This window comes from Pinus tabuliformis, chromosome 3_2 (assembly GCF_031772625.1).
Source record: "Pinus tabuliformis cultivar Carrire ecotype Pingquan chromosome 3_2, CPIR1, whole genome shotgun sequence".
Lineage (NCBI taxonomy): Eukaryota > Viridiplantae > Streptophyta > Pinopsida > Pinales > Pinaceae > Pinus > Pinus tabuliformis.
In genome coordinates, this window is record NC_142302.1 from 847,254,987 (window position 1) to 847,277,064 (window position 22,078).

Sequence of the window (22,078 nt, forward strand, 5' to 3'; positions counted from 1 at the left end):
TACCTTTCATTGTGCTGACCTAAAACAAATCCTATACTGAGATAGCTTTCTTTAAAATTTTGGAGTTTGAAACTATCATCATATATGGGTTGAAGTTCTAATGATAATAAAGATCAAATTTTCTTAAAAGATTCGTTGTTGATAGTAGCAGAAGTTCCAAATTTTAAACAGAGACAAGGTATCTTCAGTAAATGTCAAATGTCATTGAACCAGAACAAACATTATTATGGAGGAAATTAAAAAGGAATGATAGGCAAATATTTTCTGAGGTTATGAAGAGAATATGTATAGCTTTGCCTATCAGTTATTAAAAACAAAAACCTAACTAAACTACTCCTACTCCTACTCCTATTCTAACCATATACAGGAAATAACTATGTGAAATGATATTTCCAATGGAACCATCTATTCATTTTTATCCCTAGCCGAATGAATCTTCCAAGCATTAATAAAAAGAATCGAATTTTTCTTGGATCGTAATTGTTGGCTAAGAAATAAAAACACAGAACCTCAATTGGAATTCTGGCTGATTTTCTTTTCTTATGCAAAGTTGTTTCCAACTGGGTACCTATTGGATCATAAAAATCAGAATGAATTTCAGTTGTGAATTGATGATGTCGCAATAGGAAGGATAACAAGTCAAATTGTGGACAAGATTTTTTTATTTCAATGACTTGTAACTTTTTATCTGTTAATTTTGAGTTTTTTGTGATTTTGTTCGAGAAGAAAATTCTCATATGTAAGTCGCTAAAACATAATCTATCAAAAGTTTGAAGATTTGAAAAGAAATCCGATTTTGTACATAATGAGTTTGAGTGAGAAAGGAATGATTGGGAATTTATACAAATAGTGTTACAGCACGACTGGGTTTTACTTGTAACATCTTGTTTTTCACAAAAACTGGCCAGGTTTTGTGAATAGGGAACTAGGTCATGATTACAAACAGGGATGGAGCTTTCCTCATGATACGAATCATAGATCGGGGTATTACCTGGGATAGTAAAATCATTTAAGTGATCTTCTACTTCGAGATGAGGGTGGACTGACATGATTTCTGTTTTAAGATGTCCTTTATCCTCTGACCCTAGTTGAGTTATCTGAGAAAACTCAACAACATTATCATTGTCAAAGTAACTATCACAAAAGACTCTACAGATTTCCCTAGGTTCCTCCTTTTCATTGTATGTTTTCTGACAAGGGAGTTCAGGCAATCCCTTTTTATCCTTGATCGAAAGCTGTGTTAATGCAATCTCTTTAACTTGAAAACCTAATGATGAGTCATTTAAATAACCCTCTGTAGTTTTTGAGATATCTTGAATATTAAGAGGGGAAAGGTTGTCATCACTAAAAACATCAGGATAAAGAGAAAAATGTAAATCTGGAACAATGCATTTAAAAACATCATAAAAGAAACTTTGTTCATCAGATCCATCACAAATGTCGGGCTTTAGATCATACCTTTTTGCGCTGATACTTTTTGAAAGAGAAACATTTGATTGATCTAACCTTGGCATCTGCATTCGTTGACTTGAAATGATATTGTCAGAGTCATCTTCTGTTTCCAAGGTAATTTTGCTTTTAGCATCTTCATCTCTCTTTTCTGGTAGTAGAGCATGCATGACTCCCAGGCTTTGTAGATTTTCTTCATTATGGATGCTTTGTGTATTTAACTTGGAATGATCATTCATATTAGAAGAAAAGCTAACAAAGGTAGAATTAATTTCTGATTGGTCAGACACAGGAGGTAGGAAATACTCATCGTAATCTGAAGATTCTTCGTCTGTGAGCTCATTTTCGAGATCATACTGTAGGCATTTAAGATGAAATCGCATATTGAAATCCCTTACGGGTTCATCTTGTTCTCTAAGATAATCAATTTCATCATATACCTGGTCGTAATCATAACAATCAAATTCCAAGATGAAAATCTTAACGAACTGGTCCCAGCTGTGAATTGATGCAACTGGGAGGGTTCTGCACCATTTTGTAGCTTCTGCTGTGAAGGTAAGAGTAAAAATCCTGCACAAAACGCCTTCATCAATCTTCTGAGTATCAGAAGTTGAAACTTTTTGTATGAACTGAAGGGCGTGATTGAATGCGGAAGAGTTTTTCTTACCATTGAACTTTACCTGAGACAATAGCCTTACCACGTCCGGTGGAATGTTGGAAGAGGTATGAACATAGATGCAACTCCAAATAGGAACTTCATGAGTAGTCATCCTGTTTCAAGATTTATAATTCAAAAACATTCCAACAGGTATTATGCTCAGGCCCTCCTTCTAGCGCCAAATATGTTGAGGGCCCTGAAATCGGGTCAGCAACAAGGGGGATACCCACCCGAACCTGGTTGGCGGCTCCTTGCCCGTTTGGTGTAGCGGGTCCGACTGGGGATAACGGGACCAGCTTCCCGATCTAAGAGGTGTGTGTGTGTGTAGGGTTTGATTATGCTGTTTCTTTGAGAACTTTTGAGAGCTAATTTAAATCTAACTCATGATTTGACTATAAGCTGCTGAAATCTAATGAAAACAACATGTGCAATCTACGCTAACCCGGGGTATATCTTTTCCATCATGCGATCTAAAAAGATTTCATATAATAACTGGTAATGAAGATTATTCAGCTACTATAAGAATATAAACCATTTAAGATAAACCATTCTGCATAAGAAGTTAAACAGGACAGTTGTGGACTGCATATCGCATGATAAATCATTCATATGTCAAGCATGAACAAATGACTCCATTGTACAAAAGTGCCAAATGGTAACCACACATTTATACATTAACATATAAATAACATCAGCTGTATATCACTCTAAGCAAATAAGTAGAAATTCATCAAGAGATAAAAGTACCATTTATGACTGATTTTTACTCACAAACTTCAAGCAATAATGATTTACTTCTACTTACTTCTAACACCTACTAAGAGTACAGAAATGCAACATCAGTAGCAGACATTAAGATGCAAATATCAATAAATCCGATCCTTCCATTCATCAAAACCTCCTCTGAGGTGCAGAAGTGCATGTTCTGAGGACAAGTTTTTGACAAATTTCTGGACCCTTCTCCAATGCAATGAGAAGGGTTAAAATACTATGTCCTAATCCTAATAATAGTATTATTACAAAATTAAGGATTCGGTTTTCAAACGACCGTCCTTTTTCTAATATAACTAAAACAAAAAGAAACAACATTCTAAATAAAACTACTTGTGGACTTGGTCTTTGAAGTTGCATGTTTCTAACATAGGCTTGAGAAGAGTCGGCTGGCTAATTTCCGTTCTGAGCTGGGCTGCGAAAACGACATCTATAAGAGCTGGCGCTACCTTCTCGGCTGCGTTCATGATACACTTTACCGTCATCCATTGGCTATGTGGTTTAACCAGGTACATCCAGTAACTTTCCCAATTCAGTCTAGCCAGTGCTTGGATAGCTTTCCCTTTTGCCTGTGCCTTTTGCCTCCATTCTGTCTCCAGTTGCAACTTGTTTGGTAGGTATCCCGGGGTGGTCTCTGAAATCAAATTGGCCCTGTGTAAATTTTCATTTACACAGTCGATAAGAATACTTGCCTGTGTCGCTGCTGCCTCTGCTGCTTGCTCTGCCTGCGTGATCTGCTCGTCCCATTTATTAAAGAGCATTTCTTTATGATTTTCATTAATTCTAGGTGCTCCTGCTCTTTTTCCCTTCTCATCGTCTTGCCAAGTCAGATACTCTGTCACTCTCTTGTCGTTCTGATCATATTCGCTTCGCAATTCCACCACCTGACTGGTGATTTTGTCGCTTAGCTCACAGAAGTGCCTCCACTGTGATATTTTACGCCCCAATTCTTCTTGTTGCTGCAGTAGTTGCTCGTTCAAGCCGATGGACTCTGAAATAAACTCTGCAAGCTTAGGTTCATCTCTGTGCATTTCTTGCTCCGCCTGCAGTTGTTTTTCTTTTTCTTCAAGACTCTTTTGGTAGCCTATTTGCATCTGTTGGAAGTCTTCTTGGAGCTTTTCGAGCTGTCTGGAAGCTTCATTGTTTGCGTTGGCTTGCTGTAACTGTTGTTGTAGCAGTTGTATGTGATTTTCTCGTTCCTTTAAGAGCTGCTGAACTTCAGAGGCCTTGTCAATAGTTGCAGAAGCATACGCTCCTGCAATTTGAGACAGCTTCGTAAGATTTTCTGTAGGATTATTACTTGGGTCTTTCCACAAGACGTCTAAATGTTCAGCGTCTTGAGACAGTGCATTTTCGAGCTTTCTTTTCTTTCTTTGTCTTCTCACAACTGCTTTGTGCTGGGGACTGTAGAACACATCTAGTGGGGGAATTTCTTCTACGTTAAGTAGAAGTTCTGAGGATGGAGTGATGGAGAGATCTTCTGCTTCTGTGGTAACGCTGACTATGGTTGGAGCAACTTCTTGCACCTCCTGTGTATCGTTCACGGGCGTCTTTGGGACTTGCCCTTCGAGGTTGATTAATTCATTGAAGGACTCCCACTCTTTATCTAGCTCTGCTGTGAGAGGAGCTTCGATAACCGGAGGGGGAACATCTCTTGGTGGCGAGGTGATAACTTGTTGCTGAAACATTACACTGGACCGAGCTGTATCTTTGACTGCTTCTTCGTTAATTCTTTTGTCATGCACAGATTCTTCAGGATGTTCGGAACCTTCTCGCGCGGCGTTGGACTTAGATTTGGAAGTGCTGGAGTTCTCGCTGAGGCTGATGCTCGGAGTTGGCTCTCTAGTAGGTATTCGTAGCCTTTCTAGTGGAATGCTGGCCAGCCTTCTATCTCTATATGATGTGAATTTCTGGAGTTCACCTGGAGATAACCTTGACTGAGCTTCTCGCAAAATCTCTTTGAGTGAGCTCTTACCCTGAAAGAGATCGTCAAACAAATCTTTGTGTCCGAAGAACACTCTTATCTTGACGTTCGTAGTAAACTCTTGGGCAACTTTATTTGGGTCGAATGGCCTCATTGGGAACTTATATAATTGAAGGCACGTCACGTTTTCCACCTCATCAAAAGCGTGTCCTGCATCGAATAAAGAGAAGGCCCCACAATTGACGGGAAATTGAGGCCAAATGGCCTTTTTCTTATCTTTTAATTCTTTGGTTAAGCCGCCTTCAGAGCAGGTTTGATAAGCGATTTCTCGAGCCAAAAGCTTGTCTGGGACATACAAGGGTAGGACATGTGGAGGAACAGTGCTTCCATAAACTCGAATGTAAGTAAACCATTCTTCCCCAAACCATCTTGCGATGGAGATGATGTCGGTCTCGGCTTCGGGAGAGCACCTTGGGGGGTCCTTACCATATATCATTCTATATATGGGCAATATAAGCCCATGGCAAATCTGGTAAAAATGAGGGGCAAACTGGGAATCCCACAAGACTTTGTGATAGACGTGAATAGGCAACGGGTCTTGGGTAGTCCATTTCCATCCCATAATGGGGAAATTAGATACAAGGCAAACAGAATCCATAACATAGGCAGCCAAATAGAAAGGAGGATAGACCCTTTGAGAAAAGGATCTTTTGGACCTGTAACTAACCACAGCCGTATATAGAGTATCGGAAAGAATTTTAGCCCAATCTACTAAATCGGCATTTGTGGCAGCGTCAATTAATGGCAGCCACTCAGATGAAAACTTGTTGATATCGGGCATACCAAACAACCTACACAGCATGGCTGCAGCAAAACAATATGGAGAAGTAAGGGAACCAGTGCTGTACATACCTTTCTTATCCTTCTTTAACGGCTCATCTCTTCTAGACCATTCTTTAGTGGTGTCCGATAGATCTGGGTTCTCCATTGCGAACTTCCTAAGAAATTCTGCATTATAGGTCGCTTGCGGTTCGGGCAGATGGTACATTAGCTTCAGATCTTGGGCGGCGAAAGATCCCACGAGCCCATGTCCCTGAATCTTGAATTGTCTGTTGTTTAATTCTGCATCATCCAGAATCCACTTGACCATATCTGTGTATGGTAGAATCTTAGGCCTTGCCGCTATTCTGTGAAGGAATGAACATGCTAGGTCTTCTAGGGTTGCTTCAGAGGAGCGTGGTGCACCTGCAACGGCAGTCACTTTCATTATTCTCGGCTTCTCCTCTTCTAATAGCCTGTACATGCCTTCCCATGTGGAGATTCCTGCATCTCGGTTGCAGGCTGTATCTGTGTATAGGGGCGCCATCTCCTTGGTCTTCTCTCTTGCTTCGGAGCTCTGAGCCTTGTTCTTCTTTCCCATTTTTACTTTGTGTTTCTTTCTGAGTCGTCTTTGCACTTTGTTCCTGCAGATTACAAGTGAAATGGAATGTCCGATCAGAAAGGTGATGGGAGAGTTTTAAATGCAAGAGATAAATCAATTACGCCACCTTACGTGAAGCAAATATCCAACAAGGCACGCGTCTTTAATCCTCTTAATGACTGACAACCAATTTACTTACTAACATTAAAAGCGCATGATTTCAGGTCAGGTAATGGTAAGTGGCTTTTCCTTTGAAAGGCGCGCCCGAAGGATTCGTACTAAGGTGATTTTATGATTTGCTGACGTACCTTCGCATGTCGCACGATCGCAATATCGCAGATCGCAAAACCTAGTGCTTGCCAAATCTCGTCTGGCTTGTTTCTGCGATCTAGCGATCGCAATATCGCAGATCGGCGAATTTCTTGGCTTTTCGTTATGGACATCAGTATGGTGCGATGCGATGTCGTTATTAATCATGAGGGTGGCGCGTATTTTGATTTTAGAAGAGTAACGGAGATGTTTCCTATCTTTTTGCATACGCGACTTTAAAAGACCTATCGTCTTCCATAGAAAAATATCTAAGATGCCTTTTCTAAATTATGATTTGTAACTTCAAAAAAGAAAGTCTAGCTTTTCTTAAAATTTTATCTAAGGGTCCCCATTCATTTGGTATCATGATTTGATACTAAATAAAAAAAGGGGGGGGGGGGGGGGTTTTGTTGGCCACAACAATTGGCGATTCACTTGGGAGAACCAGTTATCTCTGTTATTTCTATTGACGCTTTTTAAAAACTTCTGAAAAATTTAAAAATTTGAACTTTATTATAAAAAGATAAGACAAATGAGACTTCAAACTGCCTATGATGTTTCGTTTCAAACTCTTTCCGTTTCAATTATTTGTACACCCAGTTCGTCTTTGCATCTAAATCAGCTGTTACTCGGTCTTTGTAAAACATAAAATAAAGTCTTCTCTGTTTATCAGTCCTTTAGTATGCTCCTTAGTCGCAGGTAGAGCCTCTGCTGCCAGCAGGCATCCATAGCCTCGACAGGGTTACCTTTTAACCAGCAATGATCCTTTATCCTGCTTGAGGTTACTCGCAACATTCCAGAGAAAAATCCTTTTTACACACTTTTCCTTTTTTAATTCTCTAAAGAACAATGTCTTGGTTTGGTGGCCAAATTATGACACAGTCATTCACTTGATTTATACTTTTGCTGAACAAGCCGGCTCGTGATGAGACCTCTTGTCTTTTGATTGCAACAATCTTAAGTCGTTTCCCTGTTTTGATAGACAGTTTTGGCAAAGTCAGCAAGTTATAATATCTGTGATCATGATAAGTCGGCTCGTGATGAGACCTCTTATTCTTTGAGATATAGTGTTTTTCTTGGGTTGTTTCTCTGAATGCTGTAGTTTCCTTTTAGCAGGGAGGAAGTCATCGTTTTTCCTTAAGAAAGTTCTGGACGACAATGATAGGGCGATAAAGGCTGTTTTGACAGAGAATACTTATCTTAAGATTGATACCTTTCATTGTGCTGACCTAAAACAAATCCTATACTGAGATAGCTTTCTTTAAAATTTTGGAGTTTGAAACTATCATCATATATGGGTTGAAGTTCTAATGATAATAAAGATCAAATTTTCTTAAAAGATTCGTTGTTGATAGTAGCAGAAGTTCCAATTTTTAAACAGAGAAAAGGTACCTTCAGTAAATGTCAAATGTCATTGAACCAGAACAAACATTATTATGGAGGAAATTAAAAAGGAATGATAGGCAAATATTTTCTGAGGTTATGAAGAGAATATGTATAGCTTTGCCTATCAGTTATTAAAAACAAAAACCTAACTAAACTACTCCTACTCCTACTCCTATTCTAACCATATACAGGAAATAACTATGTGAAATGATATTTCCAATGGAACCATCTATTCATTTTTATCCCTAGCCAAATGAATCTTCCAAGCATTAATAAAAAGAAACGAATTTTTCTTGGATCGTAATTGTTGGCTAAGAAATAAAAACACAGAACCTCAATTGGAATTCTGGCTGATTTTCTTTTCTTATGCAAAGTTGTTTCCAACTGGGTACCTATTGGATCATAAAAATCAGAATGAATTTCAGTTGTGAATTGATGATGTCGCAATAGGAAGGATAACAAGTCAAATGGTGGACAAGATTTTTTTATTTCAATGACTTGTAACTTTTTATCTGTTAATTTTGAGAGTTTTTGTGATTTTGTTCGAGAAGAAAATTCCATATGTAAGTCGCTAAAACATAATCTATCAAAAGTTTGAAGATTTGAAAAGAAATCCGATTTTGTACATAATGGGTTTGAGTGAGAAAGGAAATGATTGGGAATTTATGCAAATAGTGTTACAGCACGACTGGGTTTTTACTTGTAACATCTTGTTTTTCACAAAAACTGGCCAGGTTTTGTGAATAGGGAACTAGGTCATGATTACAAACAGGGATGGAGCTTTCCTCATGATACGAATCATAGATCGGGGTATTACCTGGGATAGTAAAATCATTTAAGTGATTTTTACTTCGAGATGAGGTGGATCGACATGATTTCTGTTTTAGATGTCCTTTATCCTCTGGACCTAGTTGAGTTATCTGAGAAAACTCAACAACATTATCATTGTCAAAGTAACTATCACAAAAGACTCTACAGATTTCCCTAGGTTCCTCCTTTTCATTGTATGTTTTCTGACAAGGGAGTTCAGGCAATCCCTTTTTATCCTTGATCGAAAGCTGTGTTAATGCAATCTCTTTAACTTGAAAACCTAATGATGAGTCATCTAAATAACCCTCTGTAGCTTTTGAGATATCTTCTCATGTGCATTTCTTGCTCCAGCCTGCAGTTGTTTTTCTTTTTCTTCAAGACTCTTTTGGTAGCCTATTTGCATCTGTTGGAGTCTTCTTGGAGCTTTTCGAGCTGTCTGGAAGCTTCATTGATTGCGTTGGCTTGCTGTAACTGTTGTTGTAGCAGTTGTATGTGATTTTCTCGTTCCTTTAAGAGCTGCTGAACTTCAGAGGCCTTGTCAATAGTTGCAGAAGCATACGCTCCTGCAATTTGAGACAGCTTCGTAAGATTTTCTGTAGGATTATTACTTGGGTCTTTCCACAAGACGTCTAAATGTTCAGCGTCTTGAGACAGTGCATTTTCGAGCTTTCTTTTCTTTCTTTGTCTTCTCACTACTGCTTTGTGCTGGGGACTGTAGAACACATCTAGTGGGGGAATTTCTTCTACGTTAAGTAGAAGTTCTGAGGATGGAGTGATGGAGAGATCTTCTGCTTCTGTGGTAACGCTGACTATGGTTGGAGCAACTTCTTGCACCTCCTGCGTATCGTTCACGGGCGTCTTTGGGACTTGCCCTTCGAGGTTGATTAATTCATTAAAGGACTCCCACTCTTTATCTAGCTCTGCGGTGAGAGGAGCTTCGATAACCGGAGGGGGAACATCCCTTGGTGGCGAGGTGATAACTTGTTGCTGAAACATTACACTGGACCGAGCTGTATCTTTGACTGCTTCTTCGTTAATTCTTTTGTCATGCACAGATTCTTCAGGATGTTCGGAACCTTCTCGCGCGGCGTTGGACTTAGATTTGGAAGTGCTGGAGTTCTCGCTGAGGCTGATGCTCGGAGTTGGCTCTCTAGTAGGTATTCGTAGCCTTTCTAGTGGAATGCTGGCCAGCCTTCTATCTCTATATGATGTGAATTTCTGGAGTTCACCTGGAGATAACCTTGACTGAGCTTCTCGCAAAACCTCTTTGAGTGAGCTCTTACCCTGAAAGAGATCGTCAAACAAATATTTGTGTCCGATGAACACTCTTATCTTGACGTTCGTAGTAAACTCTTGGGCAACTTTATTTGGGTCGAATGGCCTCATTGGGAACTTATATAATTGAAGGCACGTCACGTTTTCCACCTCATCAAAAGCGTGTCCTGCATCGAATAAAGAGAAGGCCCCACAATTGACGGGAAATTGAGGCCAAATGGCCTTTTTCTTATCTTTTAATTCTTTGGTTAAGCCGCCTTCAGAGCAGGTTTGATAAGCGATTTCTCGAGCCAAAAGCTTGTCTGGGACATACAAGGGTAGGACATGTGGAGGAACAGTGCTTCCATAAACTCGAATGTAAGTAAACCATTCTTCCCCAAACCATCTTGCGATGGAGATGATGTCGGTCACGGCTTCGGGAGAGCACCTTGGGGGTCCTTACCATATATCATTCTATATATGGGCAATATAAGCCCATGGCAAATCTGGTAAAAATGAGGGGCAAACTGGGAATCCCACAAGACTTTGTGATAGACGTGAATAGGCAACGGGTCTTGGGTAGTCCATTTCCATCCCATAATGGGGAAATTAGATACAAGGCAAACAGAATCCATAACATAGGCAGCCAAATAGAAAGGAGGATAGACCCTGTGAGAAAAGGATATTTTGGACTTGTAACTAACCACAACCGTATATAGAGTATCGGAAAGAATTTTAGCCCAATCTACTAAATCGGCATTTGTGGCAGCGTCAATTAATGGCAGCCACTCAGATGAAAACTTGTTGATATCGGGCATACCAAACAACCTACACAGCATGGCTGCAGCAAAACAATATGGAGAAGTAAGGGAACCAGTGCTATACATACCTTTCTTATCCTTCTTTAACGGCTCATCTCTTCTAGACCATTCTTTAGTGGTGTCCGATAGATCTGGGTTCTCCATTGCGAACTTCCTAAGAAATTCTGCATTATAGGTCGCTTGCGGTTCGGGCAGATGGTACATTAGCTTCAGATCTTGGGCGGCGAAAGATCCCACGAGCCCATGTCCCTGAATCTTGAATTGTCTGTTGTTTAATTCTACATCATCCAGAATCCACTTGACCATATCTGTGTATGGTAGAATCTTAGGCCTTGCCGCTATTCTGTGAAGGAATGAACATGCTAGGTCTTCTAGGGTTGCTTCAGAGGAGCGTGGTGCACCTGCAACGGCAGTCACTTTCATTATTCTCGGCTTCTCCTCTTCTAATAGCCTGTACATGCCTTCCCATGTGGAGATTCCTGCATCTCGGTTGCAGGCTGTATCTGTGTATAGGGGCGCCATCTCCTTGGTCTTCTCTCTTGCTTCGGAGCTCTGAGCCTTGTTCTTCTTTCCCATTTTTACTTTGTGTTTCTTTCTGAGTCGTCTTTGCACTTTGTTCCTGCAGATTACAAGTGAAATGGAATGTCCGATCAGAAAGGTGATGGGAGAGTTTTAAATGCAAGAGATAAATCAATTACGCCATCTTACGTGAAGCAAATATCCAACAAGGCACGCGTCTTTAATCCTCTTAATGACTGACAACCAATTTACTTACTAACATTAAAAGCGCATGATTTCAGGTCAGGTAATGGTAAGTGGCTTTTCCTTCGAAAGGCGCGCCCGAAGGATTCGTACTAAGGTGATTTTATGATTTGCTGACGTACCTTTGCATGTCGCATGATCGCAATATCGCAGATCGCAAAACCTAGTGCTTGCCAAATCTCGTCTCGCTTGTTTATGCGATATGCGATCTAGCGATCGCAATATCGCAGATCGGCGAATTTCTTGGCTTTTCGTTATGGACATCAGTATGGTGCAATGCGATGTCGTTATTAATTATGAGGGTGGCGCGTATTTTGATTTTTAGAAGAGTAACGGAGATGTTTCCTATCTTTTTGCATACGCGACTTTAAAAGACCTGTCGTCTTCCATAGAAAAATATCTAAGATGCATTTTCTAAATTATGATTTGTAACTTCAAAAAAAAGAAAGTCTAGCTTTTCTTAAAAAATTTATCTGTGGGTCCCTATTCATTTGGTATCATGATTTGATACTAAATAAAAAAGGGTGGGGTTGTTGCTGGCCACAACAGAACTCTGTTACCAACTGGATGCTTGTGTGAATTTATTATCTTTCCATCATGGATCTGCATATCATATCTTTGTTTAGAAGGACATAATGAATCACTTCTAGAGGCTATAGTTTCTTTTTTCTCCTTATACACAAATAAACCCTTACATCCATACCAACCAATACATTATGCATCCTCTTCATACTCTATAACCTTCAATGCTTACATAAATGCAACTGTTTGTAGTTTTATAAAGTACACAAATAAAAAATATATCCATACTGACCAATACATTTTGTCTCCTTTACATAAGAAATCATGGTGTTGTCCATGCTTTTGATGCCTTCCTCCTGTCATTTGTGTTGTAGATGATCCATCCTCTTGTCAATTAATGACTTGAACCACTTACTTGACATTGCTTCATTGTGCACTATGACATTTTTATCTAAATTCTTCGAAAAATGAGGAACTGATCTGATTCATCTTAATGCAAAAATTTATAAGATTTGACAAACACCTGTTCAACATTGAAATTGATGATAGCATTCCATGTTATTAATTACCAATGTGTCTAATATTTTGACCCACATCTATGTAGACTTATATCATAAAACTTTATAATCATGATTATTTAGGGACTGCATTAAGACCAGACCTTAAATGGAAGATAACACTCACCTTTTGCATGAATGTTGAACATTCCGAAGTGCTACTCATGGGCAATTTTCTTTCCATAGGTAGGCATTTGATGTGAAAAAAACATTCCCTTAGTGAGCAATGAATTGACATTGATTAAATTGACTCGCTAGTTTACTTTCTTGTAGAGATATCACAAAATTGGTAATATTGTAAGACATGAATTAACCAAGTTAAACAAGAAGGAACACAAATGTTGGTCAATTTATTAGTTTAAATCCTACACACTTAATTACCAATTTCGGGGTGAAGACTTGTAGGATACAAGCACTGTATATGCAGAGTTTAGGTCATTAATGGCTTTCTAACTTATTCTACAAACCAATGACAAAAAACAATTTGAGAACAAATGCGACAAACACTTGTTCACTAGAAATAAACTCAAAGAAACAATTTTGTCAGGGATGGTGTTTCACTCAGCGTTAATTATGAGTGTTGCTATCTCATTTACAAATGGAGCCCCTAATTCAAATTTTCAACGAGGCCTAGCAAACTATAGTTATTGTAAAAAAAAGGAACATTTGTTCAAAGGATTTAAATCCAAAGAATGGTTGTTCATTGTAAACAAGTAATTGTAGATGCAAGGGATAAGGAATCAATTAGATATATGATCACCACGACATCAATGTATAATAGATAAGCACAAATAATAGATAAGCTAGGTTATCATGGCGTCATGAGCTGGCCCTTTATCATATGATAAGTATATTTATCATAAGTATAAGTATATTTAAGACTATCAACTTATTGCAGTCACAACTATGCTTTCTTGATTTATCCTCCCAACCATGAGACTTGCCTTCAGTGTGAGGACCATAACTCTCCAGACTATATATATATATATTTTTTTTAACAGCAAATACAACCAGAAAAGAAACGCATTGAAATTCAAATTTATTTAGCACACACATTCCTGCCACTCATTTCAAGAAACATATCATAACATTTCATACTTTTAACTAAGATCAATAGTAATGAAATACATATGTACCGTTCACCAGAAGGCGAGACTCCACTTGCTCTGTTGTTGCTGGTATTCCCTTGTAGCTGGTCACCTCCGCGAGTGAATGATGACGCACTTGAACCGAATGCGAAGACCCACCGGTTAACCTCCCAGCCTACTCCTTGGGTACTCTTCTTCCCCGCGGACCCCCGAGCTGCAATGGGGTTGTACAATGGAGACAAGCACTAGCTAGTAGAGGAGAGCACACCTTGGCTCAAGAGTCCCCTCTCTAAATCCTCTACCTCACCAAACTCACTATAGCTTCGTAATCACTGCTCTCACAACATCTCATCCATCCAACAATAGCGTTCCCCAAAAAGTCATTTCTTCCATGGCTTGCCCCTTCTTTTATAGGAGTCCTCATAGGTGACACTTGTCATGTCATGCATAATTAATTATTTTTTTATAATTCAATAGCTTGATTATTCACCCACCCATGTGTCATTCTCACATCAAGGGTCTCCCAAAATTATTTACTTAAATTTTTATTTAAAACTAATATTTTCCTCACCTCAACAAGTTTCCTATTTCTTCTCCTAGTTGTCTCTTTATTCCCCCCTTTTATTCCTTAATTTGTGTTCATTACTTGAAGTCAATTAATGAGTCAAGATTTTATCCCCAATCTACTCCCTAATTTAACTCAGGTTATCTCCTAGATGGATATTCTTATGTTGGTTGTTGACACATGGAACTTTTCTACATTTCTCTAAATTTAATTTATTATTCTCATTTTAATTCACCTTCCCCTTTTCTTAATTAGGTTTAAATTAGTTTAGGATTAATCTTTATCCTTACCATTATGTTTGTCTTTCCCCTTTTTCCTAATTAAACCACATAATCTTCCTAGTATTTTCCAAAATGGGAAGGGTAGAGTTTTTAAGGTACTCTATTTTAATTCTTCCTATGATCCTCCTTATTCCAAGTTTTATTTTTGATTTAATTACATTGGTTTCTAATCATCATTTACCCTTGATGTAAATTTACCTAGTTTTCATTCCTTGCTTATATTTATTTATTATTATTTATTTTTAATGATTCCAAGGATGCCAAGCTTTGGTTGTGCCCTTCAAGAACTTCCCTAGAAGTTCCAAGGGTGCCACACCTAATAGCTTATTTGTGATGTCAAGGGTGCCAGTTTGGTTGTGCCCTTCAAGAACTTCCCTAGAAGTTCCAAGGGTGCCACACCTAATAGTTTATTTGTGATGTCAAGGGTGCCAGTTTGGTTGTGCCCTTCAAGAACTTCCCTAGAAGTTCCAAGGGTGCCACACCTAATAGTTTATTTGTGATGCCAAGGGTGCCAAGTTGGTCGTGCCCTTCAAGAAATTCCCCTGAAGTTCCAAGGGTGCCACACCTCTTGCCCTTCAAGCATCCAGTGATTACGAGGGGAAAATATAGTGCAACGTCATAGACCACTATCATCTCTTATGTTGCCTGCTATAGTGAGACTAATGGTGTCGGGGATCAAGGAATCCGCCTTGATGCGCGCCCCCCGGTAAAGTCCTCATGAGCGACCCAACTTTGGAACCTGCCCTCATGGCATTGTGATCTTCAAGGCGAAGGTGCTTCAACCCTTCCAACCCAAGTCACGGTGGGAGTGCTAGTGGGTGGGATCAGGGACTCTGTCCCACCCCTCCCATGTAGTTCCATCGACTTGTACAACCCCATCACCCATATGTGAGTCATTCGGTCAAGCAACTAATCTGTGCCTGCAACCATTAATATATCATCAGAATATAGTTAAACATATATGGTAGATTCTAAGATCGACTTAGACTTTCAAAGATAAAATAATATGAATTTTTGTCAAACCAGGTGTCATCAACTCGTCATATGCGAGTGCCTCTGATGGTTCCCTGCCATACTCAATAATCATCAGTAACACGGTTTCTCAATGTTAGTCAATTATCATAATAGCATCATTAACAATTCCTGGTCATTCACATCATTGTCCATTGTAAGTCTGAACTAAAGGAAGTAGATAACATAGGGGACACATCCCTCATGGCTATCATCAATAATCATCAATGGAGACATACATATTCATTAAGCTATCAACATCGTAACATCGTAGAAATATACCTATCCATAAAATTTATCCTCGTTATGCTTTTAGTAGAGCGCATACATATTCTTTACTACCCTCATCATAATTTCAAATAGAGACCAACTTAACTATTTAATATTGCAATCATCAGAATACTGATAGATAAGATACATAACCATTCATGCTACCATAATATCAATGGAAAGCATTCATAACATCACAACCATGAATATCTCAATCGCTAATAATAGTGTCATGGGTCCAGATCCTCAATATGAGGTCCTCGAAGAATAGAGTGTCTAAGATAATGTCGTATTAGGGTCAGGAGACTAGAGTGGGCACTACATTCAGGTCCAAACCTCCCCTCGAGCTTTTGCTCTTAGCACAGATGCTTTCTCACAACTTAATTTGTCACAACATCTATAGCTATTTGGTCTTCACCAGACTTAGCTCTCTATCTGACCTTTCAGCACGGTCCACTTCCCCTTTCTTCCTCTCAGTTCTCTCAAGTACTCTGATCACTTCTTGGGAATTCATAAATAGGTAAGTGGTTAGGGTTAGGTAATTACCTTTCCCTAACTTCTTGATATGAAAAGAATTACAAGATTTGTTATCATTCAACATTTGTTTCCATTCATAATTAACAAAATTCTAATACATAATTCAAATGTTTATAATAATAATAAAAATCCAGTCTTTGTTTTTACTGCGGTAAATAAAATAATTACAGTTTTCCTTGGGACATCACAAATGTTCATAAAAAAATACAAGAATTATAAATTTATTTATTTTTATTTACTTTATCTTTTTCTAAATTTGTTATAAAATTATGTTACTTCATTTGGATATATGGAAATGTTTTGTTTATGGGTGAGAGTGAGAATGAAGGCTTTTTATATATCTTTCATATCGCATTGCATTATCAATTAACTGAGTAAGCACGTTGACATAATTAAAACTAACCAAATATATTATTCATTATTATTTTTTATTATAGTATATTTTGTATTTTTTTAGAGAATATTTTATTTATATTTTAAAAGGGATACGTGTCAATTTGAGGTTGACCATAGGCCCTCATGTGATTCATTGTTGTTTATAATGCACTTTTAAATGCATAAATTTGAGGTTGACCACCAGCCCTCATGTGATTCATTGTTGTTTATAACGCATTTTTAAATACATAAATGGATTTCCCACCCTAAATTTTCTATTAATATGAATTGATTACCATCATTTAATAAAACACATTAAAATCAGTAAAAGACCATTAATCAAAATTATATGATCGTAAAAGAAGATTTAATTGAATTCAATAATTGAGATCACTTGAAATTATTTTATCTCTATTTTTGTCTTGTATTACCTCATCTTTAGCTTCTTATTTTTGGTAAATTACTCTTTTTTTTACAAATCAAAATCAGCATACATTTATATTCAAACTTATTTAGTGAGTACTACATTGCATACAAAAATGAGTGTTGTATTAAATAAGTATAAGTTACTTATTTAATGGGTAAAATAGAGACCTTAAAGTAGAACTCAACATTTATATTGCTTAGATTTTAATCTCTGTATCAACTATTTGTAATCCTATGATTAATGAATACCACCTATTAAGTAGGTCTCATTAATAAAAATAACTCTTTTACATTGAATAATTATTCACTATTTATCTGATAAAATAAATTAAGAGAAAATAAAACTTTAACTTCTTAATTCTAATCTCTTTATGATTTATTAAATAAAATAAAATACAAATTAAATAAAACTCATTTTTTTATCTAATAAATAAAATACAATTAAAAATAAAACTTTAATGTTTATAGAATTTTCTAATAAATAAAATACAATTAAAAATAAACCTTTAATATTTAGAGAATTTTATGTTAAGTAATTTGTTCACTTAAAACTTTAATATTTATAGAAATTTATCTGAAGTAATTTGTTCAGTGTTTTACGTGAAAAAAGCAAAATATTTAAGAAGCGTACTCTGCAAAGAATTTAGATAGCTTCAGCGAAAATCACATAGAGATAATTTTTGTCTACGCGTTTCGAACCAACCAGTGTGGTTCATGACAAGTTGAATGAGCAGATCTTGCTATGCATTATAAATAGATCGAGCAGAATATCCAGGTAACGGCTAGATTTGACCAGGGAATGGCTAGTTAGACCAAAATATTTAATTAATTATTTATTTTTATTTAAATTAGTTAATTCGGTTATTATAGACAATTTTATAAATATATAGTAAAATCAGTGAGTTAATAAATTATAAAATAATCGAGTAATTAAAAATAAATATAAGTTAATTATAGTTCAAATAAAATATCAGATGAAGGGAGATTTAAATCTTAAAATAAATTAATTATAAATCAACGAGTTTATATATATACTATTTAGTTGTAAAAGTTGAAAATAGAATAGTTAATTCTATATATAAATAAAAAATAAGTTTCATAATCAAAGTCAAAGAATAACCATATAAAAATATTTACTTAATAAACTATTCTTATTTGAATGCGGAAGAAAGAAGTTCCTGGAAATCTCCTCTTAACTCCGATTACAGTATTGTCACTGACCGAATAAGTTCCTGGAAATCTCCTGGCAACTGCACGGGTAAGCAAGAAGTTCCTGGAAATTTTCTCGGAACTGTGGTTCCAACACTGCCATTGACAAGGGCGGGTATATAAATTCAAACTCCGAATTTGAATATTTCTGGGCGGGTTTTCAAATTCAGGCAAACGAGACCGGATCTCGAGGCGTTCGGCGTACATTGTATTGTAGAGCATATGCGGCGGTAAATAGGCGGAGGCAGATTAGGTACAGTATGACAACAAACATTATTTATGGGCAGTATCATGTATGCTATGGCCATGAGCTATGGTCATGGAGCAGTCACCGGAAATAATTTGGTCGCGTTATTTTTTGCCGACAAACAGCAGAGACGGGAGTCCCCATGCATAATGATCCGCAGATGCAAAGGTGTACTTCACACTGACCCTGCAGAGAAAAAAGTACTCTTAAAGACTAATAAAGGCCCTATAGCATGGGATTTATTGGTTATAGGGCCTTTATTGATTCCCATGGAATTGCCAAGAGTTCAATACTAATTCTGAGAAAAGATCGCATTAATGAAGAGGGTTGGTATACTTACAAGCCTACTGGAGGAATGGCCTGGCCTGGTTTCCGGCGGCCGCCCGAAAAATCATCCGGCTCTGGCTGCCGGCAATCCCTCTACCCTCCGCCACCCTCCCTGGCAATCCTGACATTCCCTGACAGAAAATCCGATCGTAGTTGGAAATTTTAACATCCCCTGACAGATCGCAGCCGTGGAAGTGTTATTGCCAATTCGAATTCGAATTGAGGAATGGCGATCGGAGTAATGCTCACGCACCTTCCTCCACGACTAGGCGCCTCCCGCTCTGCAATTCCTCCGCTCTGCAGCTCGCCACCCAGGTACAATTCGGTGACACCTCCGACTCTGTTAATTGAAATTCCCTTCAATGCGAAATTGAAATTCCCTGTAATGTAAAATCATCAGGTTCTGGTTGCTGGTTGTTGTTATTTTCATTGTAAAACCCGCGAAATCGAAATTCCCTGTAATGTAAAATCATCAGGTTCACGGAGCAACTAATGTTAACAATATTTCAGATTTTTGCGGGGTGTTCGGTGACGGCATTGGCAATGCTATTTGGAGCCGAGCCGAACGAGTATTTCTATTGCGAATTTGGTGGTCCGAAAGTGGCTCGTCAAACATCGAGGGTTATCAAATTGTATCGGTCATTGTAGTTCTGCGACCCGGAATTATGCACTTGCCGGATGCAAAATTGAGGTTTTCTCACGGATATTCTAGCGGGAGTTGAGGCGATCAGCAGAGATTGCCAGAGGTATGTAACGATTCCCAAATTTTGGGGCTCAGGTTTTCTTTTTCTCGCGTCTCGCGTCTCTGTGTGGAAAGGAGGGTTGGGGCATATTTGTGGTAGTAGGATGTATATTGTTGGGGATGGGATTTGAAAAGAGGGCGCTATAATTCTTCTGGATTAATTTCGGTGGAATATTGAGAAGGGTATTTGATGTATTTCGTGAATTAGAAACTAGGGTATTCGTTAGTGTAGACTACGCATTATGAAGAAAACATGAAGAAAACAGGGGTATCATGAACTTGTCATATATTGACACAGCGTAGGCAGTTTTGATTCTTTGTTTTCTCGTGCTTTTTGTTTTGAAGAAGCATTTCAGATCGTATGAGTGGTTGTTCTTGTTTTATTTATTGGTTTTTTCTTGTGTCCACAGATCGATTTGTTTTCCTTAGCTCCTATTTGACAAATAATCATTCTTCGTGTCCTCTGTGGTCAAGAAACCCCAAAGACCTTGGCCATGGATTCATTAAGAAGGCAGCGAAAAGAAGTAGCAATAGATCTTGCCATTTTGGAACATAGAGCTCGTCTATGTGATTATGGTGCATCTTCCACATCATTGGCCACACACCTTTCTTTCCAACAGCAGAGGAAGCAGAGGAAAGAAAAGATGAGGGACGAAGAATTGGGTTCCCAGCATCTGCATCCTACAACAGCTGCTACTGCTCCTCCTCCAAGAAGGGGTTGTTTACCTAATTCACCAGTACAAGCCTGAGAATATTCTTCGAACTAGTACAGGACAACTGAAGCTAGCTAAGTTTGGCTTGTCCATGCGGGTTGCAAAAGGTATTTATTTATGAGGTTCATTGTAATTAACCCCGTCTCTCATTTTAGTAAACACATAATTTTATGACATCCAGACAAGGGCATTATTATCATTATTAAATAACCATGGATTTATGTTGACTTATAGTTCATTAACATCACTTGTATTTATTCTAACAGGACAAAACTTATCAGGTGTTGTGGGAAGCCCTGCGTATGTTGCTCCTGAAGTTTTGGCAGGGACCTATTCAAAAAAGGTTGATGTGTGGGCTGCTGGTGTCCTCCTGCATGCACTGTTGATAGGTGTATTACCATTTCGTGGGGAATCTGTTGAAGCCATATTTGAGGCAATAAAACAAGTCCAATTGGATTTTCATTCTGAAAAATGGCAGTCTATCTCAGGACTAGCAAAGGATTTGTTATCAAGGATGCTTTCCAGGGATGCTGGAAAGAGACTTTCTCCAGAAGAAGTTTTGAGTAAGTAAAACTATTGTACTACCAAGAATTACATATTTTGTATGCGGTGTCTTGTATTTTTTGCTAAGATGCAATTATGCACATATGAATTTTATGATCATATCTTTTGTTGCTGCTGCAGGCCACCCTTGGATCATGTTTTACACATAATCTAATATAAAGGTGCGATCAAGCAGTTCAAAAAGGAAAAAACATACCTATCCTGTCAAGGATGAATGGTCAGAATCCCTGCCTTCACTATCTCCACGTACAAGGGAGAGGAGAGCACAGTTCATAAATTCAATTCTGACAGAGCATGGAGAAGATGAATCTTTGTCTGGGGATTTGCTCTCACGTCCAAAGCAACCAGAGTATGATATCCAAGCAGCAGGGAAATATGACCTTGTAGATGCTCTTGCATCTGCTATCTCCAGGATAAGATTATCAGAACCCAAAAGGAGCAGATTGTGTACCACTACATATCTTATTCCACAGCAGTGTTCATCTAATCTAAAAAGCAGCTTGTGTACAACATTTTGAAAATCATGCTGACTGTTACTGACCGGCAGTGCTCATTAATTACTGATTTTACGGCCCAAAATACTTTGACATTTCAAGAATGACTGATAACATGAGTCATGCCATACACTGACTGAAGTAAGCATTGCGGCAACTGCATTTTGAAGATTAAAATTGATCTGAACATGAAATGACTCCATTGTTTGTGCCAGCCTAATTTGCAACTTCCTATGGTGATCAGCAATTCTAATATCATTTTATGTACAACTTCTAAAAGATTAGTGCAACTTCCTATGGTGATCAGCAATTCTAATATCATTTTATGTATAGCTTCTAAAAGATTAGTTTGACTATCTGTATATATTGGGCTTCCCAATGAAGATGGAAAATGCAAGATATTAGAATTGCATTTTGTATAAAGCATAACAATATCTTCTATAGCAATTTTTGGTGAAATACTGTTATTTCAAACTAAATTGCTCTTGTTTGTGTTTTAAGTCCTCGTTTGAGGTAAACGATAGTACACTCTATGACGTGCATTGAGCATTTTAGCAAATTTGGAGGAAAAAAGAATTGCTTAGGA

The 22,078-nt window shown here is 37.9% G+C and overlaps 1 pseudogene across 1 annotated transcript in view; it reads left to right on the forward strand.

Annotated features, from left to right (window-relative positions):
- The window catches only part of LOC149183310 (serine/threonine-protein kinase PEPKR2-like), a 35,862-nt pseudogene extending 14,331 nt beyond the window's left edge, over positions 1-21,531 (forward strand). Inside the window, exons 3-5 of the transcript XR_016257693.1 lie at positions 20,466-20,541; positions 20,701-20,997; positions 21,119-21,531. The product of XR_016257693.1 is annotated as a serine/threonine-protein kinase PEPKR2-like (transcript). The remainder of the gene's footprint in view (positions 1-20,465; positions 20,542-20,700; positions 20,998-21,118) is intronic.
- The last annotated feature ends 547 nt before the right edge of the window (positions 21,532-22,078 follow it).